Raw genomic sequence first — 7,223 nt, 5'->3', positions numbered from 1 at the left:
TGCAATGGTTTGAAAATTACTGAAAAATGTGGGATCCATTGGGGACAATAGCTCATCATGGCCAAAGACATTCTGACATCCCTCTGCGTAACTGGGGGTTTAATTTGCATAATAGCTGCAACTCTCTGTCTGGACAATTTCTTTGCACTTTTCTCATTTTGGTGACCTAAATACTTTACTTCCTTCTGGCAATACTGTAATTTGGATGGGGGAACCTTACGTCCGTTTTCGGCCAAATGATTCAATAACGCTATGGTGCCTTGCCTGTATCCTTCACGTGTATTAGAGCAACGATCAGGTCATCAATCTGTTGTATTAGGGCAGACTGAAATGGCATGTTCAAAGACTCAAAGTCTCCTTCACATTTTGAAGAAAAACAGATGGTGTTTGTGTTAACCCCTGTGGAGTACGGCACCATGAATACACACAGTTGCTAAATCTGAATGAGAAAAGGAATTGACTATCCTCATGTAAGGGCACTGAAAAGAATGCCTGTGACAAGTCAATAACTGAAAACCATTCTGCCTCACATGGAATCTGGAATAGAATTATTGCTGGGTTTGGTACCACAGGACAACAGGATAACACAATTTTGTCCACCTTTCTCAAATCCTGAACTATGCAATATTTCCCACTTGGCTTTCACAGTACCATAATAGGAGAATTAGATGAGCTGCCCCTCACTTCTTTCAGAACTCCCTGCTCGACAAAATCTGCAATTACTGGAGTGATTCCCTCAATCACTTCTGGAGTCAAATTATATTGGGGTGTTCTGGGGAAAACTTCATTTGGCTCCATAGTCACTTTCACTGGCTTAATACCTCATATGAGTCTAATATCCTATTCAGAGAGATCCCAAACTCTCAACATTACTTTGTCTTGTAATTCATTAGTTATAGCATAAAACAATGAATGAGTGGAAACACCTCTTAAATTTGACTGGAAGTCTCATTATCACTATTTGTTTAAAATGCTATCCCTTCATGAGTGCAGACTCACAGGACATGAATCACAGACTACAAATTGGTGCAAATCCTCAAATGTTCCTATTTTGACTGGAATAAACTCTGTAATGGGGTTTACCAAATGCTGGTTTGCTTCTCCTACAACCTGAACTGTCCTTCCTGAAAGGGGCACATTAGGAACTTCTTTAGATCTGACAGTGGAACAAGTTGCTCCAGTGTTAACAGGGAATGGAACATCATGACCCATAACACTCACATTCACATAAGAACCACGTTGATCTACCTCCAGTGACACACATTCTTCCTCTTCTGAACTCTCACTCATATACTCCTCACTCATCTCATCATCACTGAAATTTATCAATGCATATTGTGTGATTAACTGATTTACATTTACATTTGTTCTTTGGTTTGCGTTCTGCTGAGGAACCATTAACTGTTGCTGTGCTATCAGAGCTTGTGCTATCTGCATTTGCTGTGGCGCTTGAATTTGCTGTTGGGGATGTTGTACTTGTTGCTGGGGACCCTGCATTTGTACTACTCCAGGAGAAACATTCCTATTTTGATTTTGGGGACTTTGGGCTCTTTGATTTTGAAACTGACTGTTGACAACCACTTGCACAAGACCACAACCTTGCACTGAATTATATACGTTATTAAATAGCCACTCCCTTTTCCAATGTCCGACATTGTTGTACGCATGACAAGGATGCATTTTCTTCATGTTTTGAACATCAGCCACATTAACATTTGGATCTACTCAAATTCCACGACCTCTACCTGTGAAGAGAGACGCAATATTTCCCTTCTGTTGTGTTCCTTGCATTCCTCCTGCATTCGTTATTCCTTGCGATACTTGCATACCTGCTGCTTGGGCAGATTTAACTTAAATCACCACTGCCTTTTCCCTTCGTAATTTCAGCTTCAACTCAATTTCTTCACTACAATATTTTGTGTAATGCAATACTTCATCAATCGGCTTTCCTTGCCAGCAAATCAAGTGATTCCAAATCATATTGCTAATTTCATGCTTTAATCCTTGAACAAATCTGAACACCAAATCATGTCTCTTGGTTCAAGAATTTCTGTGCCTCTGTAATGCTTGAATGCCTGCAACAATCTCTCATAATAAGCATGAACAGACTCTTCTGTCTCCTTAGATGTCCTGTCAATTCTTTGCCAATCAGTATCTTTGGGGGAGACACTAGTTTTCAAAAACTCAATAACCTTGCACTAGCTTTTCATCACTTCTTCGGATGGCGCATCTGTTACTGCAGCCCTAGGTACATGTAGGCCAAACAACACTCTGCTTACACTTAACCCACGAATCAGCTGGAACCACAATCTCAAATAAAGTGTTTAAATCTTCCCACAAACACGTAGCAAGCTTGACAAACCTCTCAGTTTGCTGGTACCACTCCTCTGGTTTTTCCCTCAACTTTGGGTAATCATTTGCAAATGACAGTATGTCACTTCTGCTCCATGGAACATGAACAAAATTCCCTCCCGTAATTTCGCTCATTGGAATCATTTTAACTTCTCCTTCAGCCTGTTGTACACCATTTGATGATGCCGTCGGCTTTTATTTCTGATCTCTTTTCTTTGCCCATCTGCCTTCCCACTTATCTAACGCTGCCCATGTTTGAATAATCTGGTTTAGTTCTTCAATATGAATTTTCATTCCAGTTGATCTCATGTTCACAATCAAACTCTAATCTGTAACTTTGCTTTATCTGTTTGGCTTTATTCATTTCGATTTCATATTTCTCAGTTAAATTGTTTAATATCTCATAAACTTGTCCTGCTCGAAGTGTAATATCCTTGCACATGAAGCACAATTTGTTTTCATTGTAAGAATCTAATCTGTCCAATTCAAGTGTTCCTTCAATCATTTCATTTACTTCCAACTTTAGTCATGCTTAATGTCCTCTCTCCCTCAGGTGTGTTTCCTGCAACTGATGCTTGTTAGAAATGGGGTCTTTGGTTGGCAGTCAGGTTACCCCCTGTCCAAGCAAGGACCCTCACTCTAGTCAGGGTAAGTCACACACAATCCAAATTATCCTGTGCCCAGTAGCTTGGCACTGAGCAGTCAGGCTTAACTTAGAAGGCAATGTGTAAAGTATTTGTGCAATAAATCATATACTACACCATATAGCACCACAAAAAAAACACCACACAGTGTTTAGAAAGATGCAGGTCAAAACGATTAAAAGTAGATGTTGAGATATCACTGAAAAGGTGATACATAGGGGGTCATTACGACCCTGGCAGTTGATGGAGAAGTGGTGGTTTTACCGCCAACAGGCTGGCGGTAAAACATTTGGAATTCTAACCATGGCGGTTACCTCCATGGTCATCCGCCACTTCTCCGATCAGACCGCCATGGCGGAGACGACCGCTGGGCTGGAGACTTGGGTCTCCAGCCCGGCGGCTGTCACAAGACCCAGCTCACCGCCATGGATTTCATGGGGTTTGGAACTGGCACTGATAGGGGTCTCCCCCACCCCTCACCCCCGCTTCCTCCCCCCACCCCCCACACCCCCTGCCACCCCCCAAAGGTGGCAGGACCCCCCTCCCCACCCCTACCCCCGACATCACAACACAGACACACACCCGACACGCATGCAGACACTACCAATACACATTCCCGCACACACTTGAACAAACATGGCAACAGACACACACACATTCATATACGCACTCCCACATTTAGACATACACGCACACATCCATACAGACATACATACAGACAGACACGCACACATTTCCGTTCACACTACACCCCCGCATGCATACACGCACTCACACACCCCCTCTACATACTCACACGCACACCCCCATGCACGCACACATCACACAATACCACCCCACCCCCTTCCCCTAATGGACGATCAACTTACCTTGTCCGTTGATCTTCCGGGAGGGGACGGGATCCATGGGGGCTGCTCCGCCGCCAGCACCCCGTCAACAGAACACTGCCACGCCGAATCACGGAACGTGATTCGGTGGGCAGTGTTCTGTTGACGGGCCGGTGGAGGTGGGGCAACCTCCACTTCCCCGCCGCCTGCCAGTATGGCTGCTGGCGGCTCCTTGTCCGGAAAAGGACGGAGGGCTGCCAGCAGTCATAATACACCGAGCGGAAAACCGCCACCACTGGCTGTCTTCAGCACGGCGGTCTTGTGAAAAGACCGCTGAGGTCGAAATGACCCCCATAGTGTCTTAAGTCTTTGCAAAACAAGGAAATGTCTCTTGAAAACAATAAAGGTCTCTTGCAAGCACAAAGTCTGTGGTTCACGGTCAAAATCTCTGCAAGGGACCGCAGAGGAGGTGATTCATGGAAAACGGGGAGGTGTGCGTTGGTTTCGCCCCTTCGCACACTGACTTGGGTTGTTATTAACCACGCAGGAGAAGGCTTTGCATCGATTTCCGGCACGCAGGCTTGGTTCCTCTTCGGGTTGAGGGGGTTTCTCGTGCCCCGGGGACGGTGTGTGGAATCCTGAGCTTGCTGAGCAAAGTCACAAGCGCTGCGTCGATCCAGTGGGCGTTGCGTGGAAATTTCTCCCACATGGCAGGCGCTGCATCGATTCCTCTCTGGAAGTCGGGCTGCGTTGTCCTGGGTCAGCTGTGCGTCGATCCGGTGGGCCATGCGTCGAAGTTCCAGTCGCAACGCAGGCGCTGCGTTGATCTCTTGTGAAGTCTTGAGAGCAGCAAGGCAGCAGGACAACAGCAAGGCAGCAGTCAGTCCTTGTCAGAAAAGCAGTCCCAGTGAGTCCTTAGGGCAGCCAGTCAGTTCCTCTTGGCAGGTCCGGTTCAGGGATTCCTCACAAGCAGGTTTCTTGTCCAGAAGTGTCTGTGAGGTAGAGTGTCTACCCCAAGAAGTGTCTAAAGTCTGTGGTTTTGGGTCCTCTGCTTATACCCATTTTGGCCTTTGAATTAGTCTTACTTCAAAGGAAAGTCTCACTTGATTGTGAAATCCTGCCTTGCCCAGGCAAGGCCTCAGACACGCACCAGGGGGTTGGAGTCTGCATTGTGAGAGGGCAGGCACAGTCCTTTCAGGTGTGAGTGACCACTCCTCACATCCCTACTAGCATAGATGGCTCATTGGAATTTGCAGGCTACACCCCAGCCCCCTTTGTGTCAGTCTGGAGAGAGGTGCAAACAGCCCAACCAGACAGGGAATCCACAGACAGGCAGAGTCACAAAAATGGTTCAAGGAAGAAAATGCCTACTTTCTAAAAGTGGCATTTTCAAACACACAATCTTAAAACCAACTTTACTAAAAGATGTATTTTCACATTGTGCGTTCAGAGGTCCCAAACTCCACATGTCTCTCTGCTCCCAAAGGGAATCTACGCTTTAATCCTGTTTAAAGGCAGTCCCCAGGTTAACCTATGAGAGAGACAGGCCTTGCACCAGTGAAAAACGAATTTGGCAGTATTTCACTGTCAGGACATTTAAAACACAATAGTATATGTCCTACCTTAACCATACACTGCACTCTGCCCATGGGGCTACTTGGGGCCTACCTTAGGGGTGTCTTACATGTAGGAAAAGGGAAGGATTAGGCCTGGCATGTAGGTACACTTGCCAAATCGAATTTACAGTTTAAAACTGCACGCACAGACACTGCAGTGGCAGGTCTGAGACATGATTACAGGGCTTCTCATGTGGGTGGCACAACCAGTTGTGCAGGCCCACTTGTAGCATTTGATTTACAGGCCCTGGATACCTCTAGTGCACTTTACTAGGGACTTACTAGTAAATCAGATATGCCAATCATGGATAAACCAATTAACAGTGCAATTTACACATGGAGCATATGCACTTTAGCACTGGTTAGCAGTGGTAAAGTGCTCAGAGTTAAAAAGCCAACAAAAACAGGTCAGAAAAAATAGGAGGAGGGAGGCAAAAAGTTTGGGGATGACCCTGCTAAAAGGGCCAGGTCCAACAATGCTCCACTCAGATTGTCTAACCATTCAGTCAATTGCTCGGCTGTCAACCCTTGGAAACTAATATTATTACTATTACCTTGGGATGTAAGCTGTGAAATATTGCATGGAGCTCTTATAGCTTGCACTTGAGCTAATACAGAGGATGCCATTAGGCATGGGGGACATGTCACATCTATCCCGTGTCTCATTGAACCAAATGAATTCTTAGGGGCCATGGTTGGCACAGTAGTGCTTAATCTCTCCATCTCGGCATTGGTTCCAGAAGGGGAATTCATTGCTGATACTGAATTTAGAATCTATGAACCCTTCTCATTATTACCGGGGCATACAACAGGACTACTGGACCTATTGTCACAGGAACTGTCCATGCATCTGGTCCTGGCAAATTTGTTTGGCTTAAAGGGAACATTAATCCTTTACCCTGACCAGTTAGTACTGCACCAAAGGCCTTATTTGAGTGATTCAGGGCAACATTCTGTTGTGGTGTTACTGGGGAATACATAGGCATTGTCTGTCTCTGGTTCACAATCTGTGCAGGAGTCTGTACATTAGGTGTGGGCACAAATTGAGGCATTCCCGAATTCTAAATTGACTGTGGCATAACTGGAACTGTGACATTCTGAGCTGTATTAACAATTAGATCTGTTGATTAAATTGCTGGAACCTGTGTAACATTAGCAGTAGGTACATTAGGAGATACCTGAAACTGACATTGTGCAACTGGGGCTTCGACCATATTCAGCACTACATTCTGATTTACTGATTCAACTGCCTTGTACTCTGGGGGATAAATCTTCAACAACTGTGTTATAAATGTACCCTTTGAATCACTTTTGGTGTACGCTACCTATTTTTTTTCACCTAACTTCTGTTCGCCATCTTCCTCAGATTTTTTGGGGGGATTAGGCTTAACACTTCCATCACCGTCCTGTGTACTTGCAGGGAATAACTTCACTGCATGCAATGTATCTTCTCTCCACAGCTCCTCACCCCACCTAGCTTCTGCCAACATCTTTTCTGCCTTCCTCATTCTCCTTTTGAATTTCTGAGCTTCTGTCTGTCTTGCAACAAATTCCCAAAATTCAAGTGCTTCAAATTGTGCAGGCCTATGAAGGGGTTTTGACTCATACAACACCCTCCTTAGATTCTCTAATATTCTTAAGTTAAAAATTCAATACCAAGGGAAATACTAAAGTAACTTCCTTCTTGTTTTTTTGCAGCATTGATTCATCCAAAGGCTTGCTGGAACTCCTTTTTCCTCCATTATTTCAAATGCTGAAGTAACCTCAGGTGAAATAGGCTCACC

The sequence above is a fragment of the Pleurodeles waltl genome, chromosome 5 (assembly GCF_031143425.1).
Source record: "Pleurodeles waltl isolate 20211129_DDA chromosome 5, aPleWal1.hap1.20221129, whole genome shotgun sequence".
NCBI lineage: Eukaryota > Metazoa > Chordata > Amphibia > Caudata > Salamandridae > Pleurodeles > Pleurodeles waltl.
This window is presented reverse-complemented; position numbering follows the sequence as displayed.